Raw genomic sequence first — 16666 nt, 5'->3', positions numbered from 1 at the left:
TGCTATCTTGCACCTGTTACTTTCTGTTCTTTTACTATACAATTAAATAGGGTGGTCTGGCAGTCCTGTCCTTCCCTCAATCAACGCTAACAGTTATTTGAATAAGTAAGTACACCCATCAAAATGTTGTACCTCTTAACTCTTTCAGGACAGATGTCGACTTTTGTCGAAATTCAGGTGTGGAGTACAGTAATCAGCTGTAAACAGTGACAAAACTTGCTGTTACGTTTTAGTTTGAAAGAAAGTTAGCTTTGTTGATTTATCCTCGATTCAAAGCACGTGCACGATTAGCAAAGTGTAGACAACTTCTAAAATGGCATCAACATCTGGTGAGAGACCAAAGCGAATGCGCAAAGCCAAATACCGTTTTTACTCATGTACCACGTGCCCTCGTGTAAGACGCGTACCCTAATTTTTACAAAGAAAATTACGTAATCGTAATTGCTACTATCCATGCTGAACGATGACGCCAAACTGATTCAAAAACAAGAGCGCAAGCAAGCGAGCGAGAGAGAGAGCCCAAGCAGAAGAAGTAAGTAAACATTATTTACATTTCCTCGTGTATGACGCACACCTGATTTTCTAATGCTGATTTTCGGGAAAAAATGTGCGCGTGGTACATGGGTAAATACGGTACTCTGTGGATGATGTTGTGCGCATTATTGCTAAATCGGACTGCGACTTGTCGGACTCCGATTTTGATGCAAGTGATCTGGAGATGGAGATCAAAAATGAAAGCAAGGTGCCAGCATCAGCTGACTGGTTCCCCAGCTGACTATGGCGGACACGTTTGAGTAGCTGATGCGCCTATGGTAACATTCGCCTGGGGGGGATCACCACTTCCAATGACAAGAGGTGCAAATCAGACTGCGTTGCACTGCCACTGCCACCCATTCCTGCTGGCCGTCATGCCAACCCCACGTAGCCGCTGCTGCCAGAAACGGCAAATAGGCACCAACAGCAGCCAAAGCCGCAACAACAGGCGTTTTGCATTGATGTATATGTGAAACCATTGCTTTATGTGCATTTCAGAAATCTGAGTTTTGTTTGGAAAATTATACAGCCCCTCAAAGAGTTGACATATGATGACGTATCAAGATTTGTTAGGCATTTGGACAGTATCTTTAGATAAAGGTGATGCAACTAGAAAGAGCAACGAAATATTGACTTTGCAAATAATATACTCAACAAAAAATGAACAGATACACCATTTCCGTTTGTGGAAAAAAGTAAGCACCCCCCGTCCTCCTTGGCTTTAAAAGCTGGTATTGTCCCATGACGTTGTCAACTTCCAGAACTGTCTTCCAGTCTCTGATATCGACTGGGAGTCTTCCCTGCAGCTGTGTGATGTTTGACGGGTGTCCAGCATGTACAAATCACCCCTCACTACATCTTAATGGGATTCAGATCCGGGCTTTGACTTGGCCATTGCAGAACAGTCCCTTGGGGAACCAACCACAAAACAACATGGGACACAACCTAGGTCAATACCACTCACGAAGTAACACACAGAGAAAAAACAGCTCGTGCTGTAAAAAGTCCGAGGTCCTAGAAACTATTGAAATCGCCAGAAAAAAAGAAAGTGAAATGTAGAGATGTCAGGTACTCGAAAGGAACTACACTGGGCATCTCCCTACTAGGAGGATTCATTTTGCCGACATGCTCTCCTTGCTTGTATATTAGCGGCTAAGCGGCTTTGTGTTTCTTCAGAGGTTTCGTTTTGCCAATGTGCTCGCCACGCTTCTGTAATAGCGGAAAAGTGAGTGACCCTCTCTTCAGAGGTTTCGTTTTGCTGATGTGCTCGCATCGCTTGTGTATTAGCGGCGGGAGGAAAAGTAAAAGGGATAGTGTTTTGTCAATGTTAGCAGCTAAGCGACTTTGTCTTTCTTTGGAGGTTTTGTTTTTACCGATGTGCTCGCCATGCTTCTCTAATAGCGGAAAAGCGAGTGACCCTCTCTTCGGAGGTTTCGTTTTGCTGACATGCTCACCTCACTTGTGTATTAACGGCGGGAGGAAAAGTAAAAGGGATACCATTTTGTCGATGTCAGCGGCTAATCGACTTTGTCTTTCTTTGGAGGTTTCGTTTTGCCGATGTGCTCGCCACGCTTCTGTAATAGCGGCTAAGCAACTGTCTTTCTTCGGAGGTTTCGTTTTGCCGATGTGTTCGCCATGCTTCTGTAATAGTGGAAAAGCGAGTTACCCTCTCTTCAGAGGTTTCGTTTTGCTGATGTGCTCACATCGCTTGTGTATTAGCGATGGGAGGAAAAGTAAAAGGGATAGCGTTTTGTCGATGTTAGTGGCTAAGCGACTCTTTCTTCGGAGGTTTCATTTTGCCGACGTGCTCGCCACGCTTCTGTAATAGCGGCTAAGCAACTGTCTTTCTTCGGAGGTTTTGTTTTGCTGACGTGCTCGCATCGCTTGTGTATTAGCGGTGGGAGGAAAAGTAAAAGGGATAGCGTTTTGTCGATGTTAGCGGCTAAGCGACTTTGTCTTTCTTCGGAGGTTTCGTTTTGCCGATGTGCTCGCCATGCTTCTGTAATAGTGGAAAAGCGAGTTACCCTCTCTTCAGAGGTTTCGTTTTGCTGACGTGCTCGCATCGCTTGTGTATTAGCGATGGGAGGAAAAGTAAAAGGGATAGCGTTTTGTCGATGTTAGTGGCTAAGCGACTCTTTCTTCGGAGGTTTCATTTTGCCGACGTGCTCGCCTCACTTGTGTATTAACGGCGGGAGGAAAAGTAAAAGGGATACCGTTTTGTCGATGTTAGCGGCTAAGCGACTTTGCCTTTCTTGGGAGGTTTCGTTTTGCCGATGTGCTCGCCACGTTTCTGTAATAGCAGATAAGCGAGTGACTCTCTCTTCGGAGGTTTCGTTTTGCCGACATGCTCGCCTCGCTTGTGTTATTAGTGGCTAAGCGAGTTTCTGTTTCCTCAGAGGCAGAGCCCTCACCCCGACACCACCTCTCACTTCCAGGTCGGACAGACAGACACACACTTCCACGCGTAGACGTTTATATATAAGATATGTCAAAGAAAACAAATGATACAAAATTAGACAACATAGACAAACACCAGAAACACGACTCTGAACCCCAGCCAGGGGAGGACATGCCGGCTGAAACATGACAGTAATCGTGTTGGGTATGGCCGTGCCTGTGGTCTGGCACTCAGAGACACCCCCTAGTGGTTACACTGTGAAAACACACTGAGTGTCACTACTCTCCTCATGACCAGAAAGTTTAAAAGTTGTCAGCGTTATTTCTTTACAGGCACACGTTGAAACTGCTAAATGTGCTGATGAATTGGTTTCAAAAAGTGAGCAGGGAGAAGTACAAAGAAAAAGGCAAACTGAACTTGTAAAAGGCACACAGCAAGATAAAAAAGTGAGTTGTATTTATTTATTTATTTTCATTTCCCAATGTGCCTAAAAACCTTCAACGTGGTCGGGTTGAGGTTTCTGTATTGAACACCAAATTCACAGAACATGTTGTCAAGGCAACCCAAGCACTAAAGTCGGCCTCGTGGTTTTAATGCAGAAAGCAGGCCACATATTGAAAATGCATCAATCTCTCATTTAAGCGTTTAGCCTCTGTCATGTAGAATGTTCTTGTGAACAGAGAAAACATAAAAAAAAGAATAAATAAATTAAATAAAAGCCCTCCATAATCTCTTATGATTTTACACAGAAGCGTCTTTGTTTCTCAAAACTGTAATATGAAGATGGGGGGGCAGACGTTCAGGCCACAGCAGCAGTATAGGAAGCCACTGGTTACTTGATTTGTGAAATATTGTGTTTAAAGTAAGCCTCTAATTTATTCAAGCACTACAATAAAGTTCGACTTGGATTTTTATAGTTATACCAAAATGAACTCCGCGGAGGTCAAACTTGAAGATGTAAATGGTAAAAATGCACTGAAGATCAAAGTGTCGGATTTGAGTGATGAATAATTTACAACACAAGGATGTTAAAAAAAATGAATAAACAAACCTGATCGGGCCGAATACTCGCCACACCATTTTGCAGTAAATCACACGGCTTTCCTAAATGAGCTCAACCTGCCATACTTGGCAAGCAGGTGAGTGAAAATAAGAATCAGGACATGCTTTCATGTTGGGCTTCCTGCTTAAAAAATAATCTGGACGAGGTCTGCTACTTTTCACATTTTCTTGGAATCGGAACTACAAAAGGTAGTCTGAAGAGCGGGCAGAAAAGAAAAACACGGTTTGGATGCAGATTAATACTTCTCGTAAAAAAAGGTTACGATTGAGAGCAACAGTTATTAAGTACAGGTCGACCTGAGCACGCCGGTGGTACCTCGCAAGCTCAAGAAGTGCTTCCTCACACCACCGCCTGAGGTGAAGCGGTTGAAGTTCTTCATCAGAGGGCTACGGCCTTTCACAGCCTGTGGGAGACTTCACTAAAGATGGCCGAGTTTCTCTTTAACTTGAAAGCCCTTTATAATTACAGAGAGAGAGAGAGAGAGAAAAAACGTCTCTGGCTTAAAATAACTTTGACACACTGCAGGCTGCTCTGAATATACAGTATGATGAGAAACAGGCCTGAGCCAGGTAGCCTAAAAGTAGACTGTGTGTAGTGTCCCTTAAAAGGAGGACAATGGCACTTCTTTAAACACTACCCCGCTCGGTACTCGCCGACTTCAGCTAATAGAACACGTACTTGGCATTATAAATTCTGAAGAAAAGCTTTCACAAGGCCTCCTAGTCAAAAACCGTTAATCAGGGTTTGAACAATCAATCAATCTTTATTTTATGCAGCACCATTAACAGTGTGCACCACCACATGGCATTTTATAGGGCATATGAGATTAGAATAAGGGATACAGCACTTGGCATAAATGAGTACACCCCTAAAAGACCATCTCCCTTCAGAAGGAATTGTTTCATTTCAGCAAACAGTCCGGCAAGATCTGGTGTATTGGTTGCAAAATGAGATTTGTCAGTACAAAAAAATAAAAATGGATTTTTTTTTATAAACAAAATGATTTACGAACAGGGTGCAAAAATGAGAAGGCCAGAAGGAGTTGCATTGCATCTTTGTGGACCTGGAGAAAGCATATGACAGGGTGACTGAGAGGAGCTGTGGTATTGTATGAGGAAGTCGGGAGTGGCAGAGAAGTACGTAAGAGTTGTAGAGGATATGTACGAGGGAAGTGTGACCGTGGTGAGGTCTGCGGTAGGAGTGACGGAGGGGGGGATTACATCAGGGGTCGGCTCTGAGCCCTTTCTTATTTGCAATGGTGATGGACAGGCTGACAGACGAGATTAGACAGGAGTCCCCGTGGACTGTGATGTTTTCTGATGACATTGTGATCTGTAGCGAGAGTAGGGAGCAGGTTGAGGAGACCCTGGAGAGGTGGAGATATGAGAGGAGAGGAATGAAGGTCAGTAGGACCACCACGACACAAAACATGTGTGTGAATGAGAGGGAGGTCAGTGGAATGGTGAGGATGCAGGGAGTAGAGTTGGCGAAGGTGGATGAGTTTAAATACTTGGGATCAACAGTACAGAGTAATGGGGATTGGGGAAGAGAAGGTGAAAGAGAGAGTGCAGGCAGGGTGGAGTGGGTGGAGAAGAGTGATTTGTGACAGATGGGTATCAGTACGAGTGAAAGGGAAGGTCTACAGGACGGTAGTGAGACCAGCTATGTTATATGGGCTGGAGACGGTGGCACAGGACACAGAGCTGGAGGTAGCAGAGTTAAAGAACGTGTGACGAGGAAGGACAGGATTAGGAATGAGGACATTAGAGGGTCAGCTCAAGTTGGATGGTTGGGAAACAAAGTCAGAGAGGCGGGATTGCATGGGTTTGGACATGTGCAGAGGAGAGATGCTGGGTATAATGACAGACGGGTACTAAGGATAGAGCTGTAAGATGAGAGGAGAAGAGGAAGGCCTAAAAGAAGGTTTATGGATGTGGTGAGAGAGGACATGCAGGTGATGGGGGTAACGGAACAAGATGACAAGGACAGAAAGATATGGAAGAAGATGATCCACTGTGGCAACCCCTAACGGGAGCAGCCGAAAGAAGAAGAAGAAGTGCAAAAATGAGAACATCCCAATGAAGGTCTAAAGAATAACACTTGACAAAAAGCTAAGTGATGGGAATTCAATAACAGATGAGTCTCAATAACTCCAACAACAATTTACTTCTTGTGTGGGCCAAAAATCACACCAGGAGTACCTCGATGGACTTTAACAGGTCCTTGACTCCATAAAAAGAAAAGAAAAAACTCCCACAAAAAAAAAAAAAAATTATAGGACAAAAACAGAAGAAATCTTGGTAAGCGTAATTCAGAGAGAGAAAGAGACACCCTTTCCACGTAAACTGGGCACACAACACACAAAACAGAACACAAGTCATCCTATTCACAGAAGTCGATGGCTGATCTATAGGGAGATTGACTCAAAAGAGGCCCCGGAGATTCTGTAATAACTCTCGCTAGGACAAAGCGATCTGAATGAAACAACATGCAATGTGCTCCTCAGTATATGGAGCTTCGAACAAGCCGGGATGACCCCGCATCAGAGCGATGAGGTAAGTGCGGGACAGCCGTTGCGACGTTTAACCTCCGTTTGTAACTTCTGGATGCATGCCACCCATACCCCCTTCACTAAGTCACTCGACTTCTCATTAGGATGTTGGTGTACACTACTGAGCAGTGCGTCTTCATAGTGCAAACCTATTGGGTCAATTTGTTTAAGCGATGTAAGAATCAACTGGATGATCGATTGTGAGTTAATGGAAGGTTACTTCCAGCAAGATGGAGCAACATGTCACACATCAGCAAGAAGCATAGCAGAAATGGAGTCCTTCTCCGGCAACAGGGTAATTTCAAATGGGCTTTGGCCACCATGGACACCGGATCTGACACCACCAGATCTGCTCAAAGGAAAAGTGTATCAGAACAATCCTCGCTCTGTGGAAGATTTGAAGGAAAATATCCAACATGAAATTGCTGCTATTCCCCCTTGCCGACACGTTCAGGAACATGGAGTGCCGCGTCGAAATGTGTGTGGCAGAAAACAGAAACCACTTCCAGCATCGCATTTAATGCAATCGATTACACACACATCAAGGTATAGAGCATATTTTTTTGGTTCAGATTGCTTCATCCTAACGGGAGTTACAACAGAATATTTGGGGCCTCTTTCGAATGAATCTCCCTGTATCATGGCCACTTCAGAAACACAACACAGCAGCACAAACAACTTTGTTCTTCCATGGCATTCCTGACCAAGAGACCCAAGTGACAACTCTATAGGTAAAATGCAAGAATAGATGATACCGCTCACTAAATCCACAACTATCACATATGAGGGATCCACATTTGTTCAAATACATCAAAAACAAAGTAGGAACTGATAAGCATAAATGAAAAACAACAACATCTGTCCATCAACTAACGGCCAGATTGTAGTTAGAGACAAGCCAGACACAGTCAGAGGCCTGGAGACCTCCGCTGACAAGCCATCTCTCTCCTATTGGCCATTCTACAGCTGAGCCAGTGCTGGCTCGGCCAATCAGATGAAAGGACCCTTCTACCCAATTACTCCTGTGCTCCTTTATCTAAGATGACTTTTTCATGGCAGTCGAGCAGTGACATGAAGTGCCAAATGAGGATACTGACAAGAGAAACAGGATAGGGGAGGGTTAATAAAGATTATAAATATCATATTACTTATATTTCAGTACTAATCAGCAGCTCTAGTCAGGGTATGCTAAACTGTAGTCATGAATCTTCAAAAGCTGAGACCGAAGGGGGCATCTCTTATAGTAGCAGGCAGACCATTCCACAGCTCCAGGGCCCTGTAACTAAAAGCGTGGCCTCCCTCTGTTATTTAATTTATACTTGGGATCATAAACAGGCTGCCACTTTGAGATCTTAATGTGCATTCAGGTTTGTATGTAATGAGAAGTTCAGATAAGTAAGCAGGGCCTTGGCCATTTAATGCCTTATGTGTTAAAAGGAGGATTTTGAGATCTGCCCTAAACTTAACCAGAAGCCAATGTAAGGACTTGAGAACTGGAGTCAGCTGTTAATACTTTGCTTGCGTAAAAATTCTTGCAGCAGCATTTTGAATTAACTGAAAGTCATATAAAGAACAACTGAGCAGACAGTGAACACAGCATTGCAGTAGAAATAAATTCATGAATTAAGTTCTCCACATTCTGAATATTTATAAAAACACCTTTATTTTCCAACATTTTATGATGGAAACTACATGTTTTGGACAGTTTTGTAGTGTGCACTTTAAACGACAGGCGTCAACAAGAACAAAGACTGCGGGCTTATTCACTAAAACTGATGGTGATTCCACCCGAGTTAAAAAAAGACAAAATATTGTTGCGATAAAAGTCTTTCCCTCCAGTAATTAACCTGTCCGTTTCATCTGTGTTCAAAGACAAGTCATTCTCATCCATCTGCTCCTTTAACTCACTAATGATAATAATAACTCATTACATTTATATAGCGCTTTTCTCAGTACTCAAAGCACTATCCACACAGGGAGGAAGCGGGAAGTGAACCCACAATCTTCCAGTCTCCTACACATCTAATTAAGGACAACATAGGGGAAACGTCATTTGGTCTAAAGGAAACGTATAACTGGGTGTCATCTCAAATGAGTAAAAACTAATGTTATGTGTTCTAATGATAGTTCCCGGAGAAGTAATATCAAATGAAAACAGTAAAGGTCCCAGTGCTGAGCCCTGTGGGACACCATATTTAACTTCTGTGTATAATGACAGAGACCTGTCAGCACATTTCTATACATACTGGAATCAATTTGATTAATAAAAACTAAACCAAGGCAAGGACAGTGCCCATGAGCCCTATGCCATTTTCACATTCACCACACAGGTGACCACCAGATAACAGACGATTCTCTGTGGTGTTTAACAAGCAAAATCCCTTCCTCTTCAATGCCGACTATAATGGCACCACATAGAAGAGAAACGTCACAAGACTTGAGAAAGAAATTCATTTCTTTATACAAAAAAGGCTTTGTAAAACTGGCACAATGGTACACTGTGTCATGCAATCATGTGTAGATCTGTTTTGATCACGTCATACTTTTGGGAACCTCTGTTCAGCGGGTATGCTAGGTTTGCACGTTGGACACTGCAGCCATCTTGGACAACATTAAGTACGGGTGCTGGAAATTTTGTCATTTTAAATATACTTCGCGCTAGCCACTTTGTAGATCTGTTGCTCGCGTATGGGGAAGCAGATGTACATTTTAAACAGATCGTTATTTTCATGGGAATTTACATATGCATAATAGAACTAACTATTTTACATTACAGCGAGTAATTAACCATAGTAAAAAATAGTAAAACGTAATAAATTGAAAGAAAATTATGTTTCATGTTGCGTTAAGAGTTATTCGTTTCATTATACGTTTTCGTTCGGTTTGGCTTTGAAATTAACACGCAAATACTTTTTAAACTTACACTTTTACTGTAAAACTTCAGTAAAAACAATTTTTGGAATTAACTTTTCATCAATATCGCATTGAATTTTGATTCCGTGTTTGGACTTGCATCGTGACAATGCAATGTATAACTGCCCGTAAGTGAATTTTGTTTCTTTCTCTCTATTAAATAAACTGACATTTTCAAATGTTTGTCCCTGTGATTTGTTAATTGTCATAGCAAAAGCTATTCTAACGGGAAACTGTAAACATTTTAATACAAATGGCAAATCAAAATCTCCTTTGGTGTCTCATGTTATCCGCGGAAGATGGACTGACTACATTACCTTTCTTGTGGCCTGTTAAAATTTTACACATCAGAATTGTTCGACCAATTCTGACAACTAATCTTGTCCTATTGCATAGTTCATCACTCAGACATAAATTACGCAATAACATTACGATATATCCTTCTTTCAACAGTAATTCGGCCGGTGGAAGACCAGACAGTGTTAATGGTTGTAGATATTCTACGGGATATTGTAAGTTGATGTTTTCATCTTCCACACCATCGCCACCAACTGTTTCAGCAGAGTCTATTGATACGCATTTAACCAATTTGCTGTGTAACCGATCGACAATTTTCACGTTAATTTGTTTGACTTCATCGTTTCTCGGTGCTAGGATTGCCCGCGTACTCATTTCTTCTGTAGATAACCCTTTGGGATGAAATTCTTCAGTAAGATTTGGACATAAGTCTTCTTATATTGGGAACTTAAAGTGAGGAAAACGTAAACATTTATAAGAGCGGAGAGTGCAGGAACTGTGACTGACCAAAGCATTCACACCAATGAGAGGTGAGTGGACAGCGGGTGTGGGTGAAAATGGTTGATACGAGAGCGGGACTTGAAAAAAACTCTTGGCAATAGTCTTATCTCAAGATTTTATTTTATAATAGAGAGATATATATATAATGCAATATATACATAGGTTGCATGCAATGTATACTTTTGTGCGTGTATTTTGTTGGTATTCATTTATTATTAACTGTTCTGATTTCATTGTACTGTGGGCACATGACAAACCTGAACTTGAGATAATTTCGATTTTTGATATCACATATTTCACACTGATAATTATTTTCCTGCATATATTTCTGTACACAAGACATAAACAAGACCAAAATTTAAAAAAAAGAAAATAAAAAATAAGGATAGAAGCCTAACTAGACCCACAATGCCATGGACTTACAGACCAACCTGCTAGCATCGGTGCTATCCTGAAATCGCTGCAGACCGGCACGAACACCGCGACTATTAAATGCAAAAGACCATCGTGCTCTTTCCAGGATTCAATAAACTTCTCAGGGAGGTTGAGATTTTGTAGGCGTCAGAGGCTGACCCACTAGAGAAAAATTGTTTTTCGTAGTTTTTTTTTGCGACGAGCTAAGAATGTCTTGCCAGGCAGTCAGTCAGTCAGTAAGGCAATTGGGGACGTGTAGCTTTGTATAAACAGATAACTATATACTGTACATTCATCTTGTTCTTTCATAAATCTTCGTTTGTGTCATTAAAACAAAAGATACAACAAAATCCAAATAAGCTTTAAAAACAATGAACCACTTCCACACATGTAACACACACGGAGGCTTTTAAATAACTACTGTATTTAAATTCTATAATTTTACAGTAGAAGAATAAATAGAAAACATCTAACGACTGTATAAAACTATATATAAAACCTAGAACTGTGATTAGTAACTAAATATGTCTCATTCGTAGTGTGCTTCTATCATTATGGAGCTTCCATACTTTGAAACAAATGCTAGGAGCCTTTGTAAGACCCATAAAAGCAACACACATTTTAGATTTGTTATTTTTAGGTAGTTTGCTGCACAGAATCTCATCCACAAAAGCCTGTGAGTGACCACTTGAAACTACAGAATAGAATTACTTATAAATCCAACTGTCCCTCCACTTTCATTTCATTTCAGCTTGGCCACATATACATTAAATTTCATTCATCATTCGCTTGAGACCCAAACAAGAATAAAAATACGAACTCAAACACTCGTACTGGAGTCTTGATTACAGAGTTGTGCTGGGAGTCGAGCTGACTGGTCAAGGCGCCACTCCCAATTGAATTGCTTTGTTCAGCAGGAGTTCTTGCGTGATGTTCAGACTTTTCACTGGCCATGGCTGCTGAGGACTGGGGGACTTAGGACACAACTATGGGAGAAAGCTGACGACATCCTGAGTTACTAGCAATGGACGTTTCCCATCTTAGGAACTTTGTTCTCAGGAACCAATGAGTTCCTGTACGATGTACACCACTTGGGGTCTGTGGCCTCTTTTTGAATGTTGCGTTCCACACCACACACAACAGAAACTGTAACCTTTATGCAAAATATGTGATGTGCAAAGAAGAGTGATGCGGTGCAAAGATGAATCCATGGGGAGATCCCCCCACACCTTAATGTGCCACGATTGGAAGAACATGAGGTGACCACCCCCCAGGCACCTTAATTCGGCGTAATCGAGAATCCACATTGGGACCCCAGCACCTTATTGTTTGAAGAGATCACATGTAGTCAGGGACATAACTGTCACGGCACACCATGAGAAGCAGTTACTAAGAGTGATGCAGTTGGACGTGTGACACTCCATCTTCACCGATAACTCTCCAAAGTCCAAACTAAGATGGTGCCAGCACTTGTGGTTAACCAATCAGCACAGTTCATCGCCCGAGACCCACCCACAATAGTTCCTGGATGAATGAAAAGTGCATAGCCTAGGAGCTAAATAGTAGGAGCTGAAAAAAGTACCAGGATCTACCTACCAGGAACTGCTAATCGCCCAATTTCCCATGATGAGAATTCTACAAAAGTTTGAGTTTCTAAAAAGTCCCTGCAGTTGGAAAGCACCTACTGTGTTCATTCGAGTCTTTTGGTCTTCTTTTAGACTGGTAGCTTACATTTTTTTTTTTATTATATTTTCCTACTGGCTATGTTAGTGCCACTACAGTGTTCCCTGTACAGACCTTGTAGGATCTTCCAATGTCTGCGTGACTCTCCTCTGTGTACCCTGGTTTCCTCACAGAGTCCCAAGATGTACAGGTTAAGGCCACGTCACATTAAACGACTCTTCTCACGATTTTCAGTTGTACCCTTCAGTTACAAGATCCCAGCCAATTGGAGGCAGTTGTAATCTGATATCCCCAGTGAATGACCAGAATTTGTCCACGACAGGTTTGATTTTGTCTTTAGCCGTATGGGTGTGCTGTGTGTGTATATGAGGGGTGACAACCAATGAATGCTCATCCAGAAGTACAATGCAAAGAATGTACGGAGTGGAAGGTTGCTGGTTCGAATCCCGTAAATGCCAAAAGGGACTCTGCTCTGTTGGGCCCTTGAGCAAGGAAGGCCCTTAACCTGCAATTGCTGAGCGCTTTGAGTAGTGAGAAAAGCGCTATAGAAATGCAAAGAATGCAGGAACACGTGGGTGTTTTGGACCTCAGAAGCAGAAGTCCCACTGTCTGATGTCTTGTGACAGAATGGAAAAAAGGAAGAAAAAAAAAGGGGGGGGGTCAGAGATTGCGGTGGACCTTGCTGTACCCGTCGTATAGCAGCAGCCCCATTAGGCAGTGCATTAATTGGTTGTTACACAAAGCGGGGCACACACAACGGTGCTGTAAAGTCGGCACACAATGGCTAAATGTGTCCACTGATTATTAGCTGTTGTCACACAGGCGGGATTAGGGGGCAGCCAGTGGGCTCAATGACGTGCCACAGAACGAGAAATGGGGATTTAAAACAAAGTACAGTGGAACCTCGGTTTAAGAGCATAATTCCTTCGGAAACGTGCTCGCAATCCAAAGCACTCGTATATCAAAGTGAATTTCCCCATAAGAAATAATGGAAACTCACGATGATTCGTTCCACTACCCAAAACTATTCATATAAAACTGATTAATATAAAATATAAAGTAAAAACACATCAAACAAATTAACCCGCACTTTACCTTTGAAAAGAATCATGGCTGGTGTGAGGGAGTTTCTAAACTCTTGTGGGATTGCAACCAACGGGACGACACGCGAAAGAGCGTCCCAAAGCAATCGCAGTCTCCCAGTGCTGTAGCAGTTCGCCGTAAAAGTGAATCTGAAAAGATCACGGACATGCTATAAGCGCCTGCCATCGATGGGTGATACAAGGAACATTATAAATGCGCAGGGCACAGTACTACTTGGCCACGGCCCTGCCTGACTGCTGTGTCTGTGTATAGGAGAGCGGCAGACCCCACTACAATAAATAACCGCGCTGCTGCTGTTTCAAGCTGAATAAAGCTGGTGTTGCTAAAGTACTGAGACTCGGCTTCGTGTTTTGGGGTGCAAGACGGGGACTCGCACATCACAGCACACACACACACACACACACATACACACAGTCACAATGCTGTAGTAAACAGTATACACTCATACGGATGTTGACTATATGAGTGAGGCACGCCGACTCAGATGGAGAATAGGAGACGATTGCCCACAATCCCGCAGCAAGAGAGAGAACCACCATCAGCTCAGTTGTGATCACATACTACTCGTACTGCAAGACCTCGCTCGTTTATCAAGTCAAAATTTATTAAAAATTTTAGCTCGTCTTGCAAAACACTCGTAAACCAAGTTACTCGCAAACCGAGGTTCCACTGTACTAATGTCTCTCTCTCCCTTATTCAGCTTAAAAAGCGCACCTTTCGGAGGTCCATCAGGGTGACGTCCTATTGGACTCTCATGGACGGTTCCACTTCCGTGTTCCTACCAATGAGTTTTTCTCCTTCTGTCCCACCATGATGACTTCACTTCCTGTCCGCTCTTGATGACCTCATTTCCGGCCCCCGATTATGCTGACATCTCCATCTAGCCTCATTTCATTTGTCTACGTCACTTCCTGAGATTTCTCCGTTAAAAAGTCCCGTTAAACCTTGCTTCGTGGTTTCTAATGTCCGACTCATTCTGGAATTATCTGGCATCAGTCTGGATTGACAACTCGGACCACCTGACGGCATACAGGGATTTCCCCAAGCCTTTATCTGTGCGTCTCCTCTGCATATTTCGTTACACTGTTTAAACTGACATGGTGAGGCGATGGGGTCAACAGCACGTCCGACATACCCCTTTCCAACTAGAAGTCACGTACTGTGACATGAATGACCGTTGTTAAACTGAACCCTGATGTGTGTATGATCACACGTATGATGGACTGGCGTCTGGTCAAGGGATCGATTCCCGCCTTGTGCCCAGTGACTGCTGGGATACCTGCCCTGAGTAAGTGGATGGATGGTGGCTATGCAAAGCTACATGAGGCTCTTTGCGGTAACTTCCAGTTTACTAAAAAAAAATCCAAATGTTATTCCTTATTTTTATGTGTTAGGAGTATTGTGCCAAAACACACTCCGCTTTATTCTCTACCTTAATTAGACACCTCATTAAAAAAACGTTCTTTGAAATTGACAAAGAAAATGTGAATTGTTGAGGAAACATCTAATTAGTAAACCACACAAATCTTCCAACTGGTCAGTGTGCTGTATATGAATTAGCGACGATTAAAACAAATCAAAACACAAAAAACAGTTGAAACTTTTCTAAAATTATCTTTCTGCAAAAATGCTTCCATAAAAAGAAAAAAAAAAAAAAAAACATGCGGCTTTCATATGCTGCTTCCGTCTAAGAAGATTTACAAAGTGACGCCACGAGTTCAGCATTGTGGGGGGTCTTCAAGGATGAAGATAACGATGATGATGCCGCTTGGTGGGGATGCTGTTGTGCGCCAGCAGGGTGCATTCTCAGCTCGGATGAGCTGTGGGCAAAAAACGGAATTCAATTCTTTGGCGTTCCCAGGACTTCGGAGGCAGTGAGTGGACAATGTGCTGTTTACGTGGCACTTCTTACTGAGCTCCAGCACAATGCAAACCCCCTGTTGTGCCCCAGCCTTGCCCAGAGTTTGTTTTTATTTTCTACTTAGTTATTAAAACGGGGTTGCCCGGTTGGTGTCCCTCAACCTGGTCACAGCACCCATGTATACGGAGACACTTGTGAGGTCCTCCTCTCCCACTAATCTGGTGCGGATCACCTCCATCCTGACTCCTTTGTTTTTTCATGTGTAGCTCCAAGCTGGTTGAACAAGCTGTCCACCTCCATTTGAAGCTCTGACTCCCCATGATGTGTTTACGAAGTGTTTAAAGACTCTCCGGTTCGAACTTCTGTCTAATTGCTAATGGCATCGATAAATTCTTAACTAAAACTAACTAAAGGATAACGGGCCCTCATTTTGTTTTGCGCTCCTCACTTGTGATGATTAATTTTGTCACCTTGTCCTGGGACCACTTCTTCCCAGACAGTCCCCCCAGAATGATGCGATTATGTAGGCCTCTTTTTAGAAGTCACTTTGGATAAAAGCATCTGTCTGCTAAGCAAAGAAATGTTAAATCGACAACAGAAAAGCAGACATTTTTTTCCGAATTTCTTAAAAAGCTAAAGCTCACAGCACTGGCCATTATAATTCCACAGGCTAAACTTGTCCAATTAACAAGGAGTTTAAAAAGCAGACGCAGAATACGAAAAACAAAATGATGTTTTTTTTTTTCCAATACTATAATAACAGACACAAACATTTTGTCCTTTTTGTCCACAATCCCACAACATGAGAACTGCTGGTAACTGCCAAGCTTAGTGAATGCTAAGGTTTTGTGAAAAATAATTGAAGCAACCCATTCTGGTTTTTAAAAAAAAAAAAAAAAAGCATCTTTAATGAAACTAAGGTGAAAGGTGAAAACAAAAGCACTAATGGTGGAAGGCCTACTCCTAATCCTTCTTCTTTAAAGGACAGCATCAGCCCTCGCTGTACATACGGATGTACAAAGCCACGAATCCACGGAACTAAAGGCCCTCAAGTGCAGGCTGCTTTCTATCAGATTCACACCCTCCCTCGGTCTCGCAGATAAGTAACGGCATGGATCAAACTAAAAAGAGGAAAATAAAAAGGAGAGAGAGAGACCGTGTTCACGAACAGCTGGGGAAGATCACTCTTGGCAAGGAGTTGAAATCACTGGAAAACTCAAATTGTTTAGGAAATAAAATGTTTCCATCTCCATCGAGTATTAGCTACTTCCATTAACAGTAATGAAATGCTCTGGGTCCTGTCAGGGCTTCACTGCTGCACGCACAATCAAAATTCAAAAACCGCTG

The 16666-nt window shown here is 42.5% G+C and overlaps 1 protein-coding gene across 1 annotated transcript in view; it reads right to left on the bottom strand.

The window, feature by feature from the left end:
- The window catches only part of eif3hb (eukaryotic translation initiation factor 3, subunit H, b), a 253691-nt gene that overhangs the window by 71652 nt on the left and 165373 nt on the right, over positions 1-16666 (bottom strand). The window lies entirely within an intron of this gene.

Source organism: Erpetoichthys calabaricus, chromosome 13 (assembly GCF_900747795.2).
Source record: "Erpetoichthys calabaricus chromosome 13, fErpCal1.3, whole genome shotgun sequence".
Lineage (NCBI taxonomy): Eukaryota > Metazoa > Chordata > Cladistia > Polypteriformes > Polypteridae > Erpetoichthys > Erpetoichthys calabaricus.
This window is presented reverse-complemented; position numbering and strand designations above follow the sequence as displayed.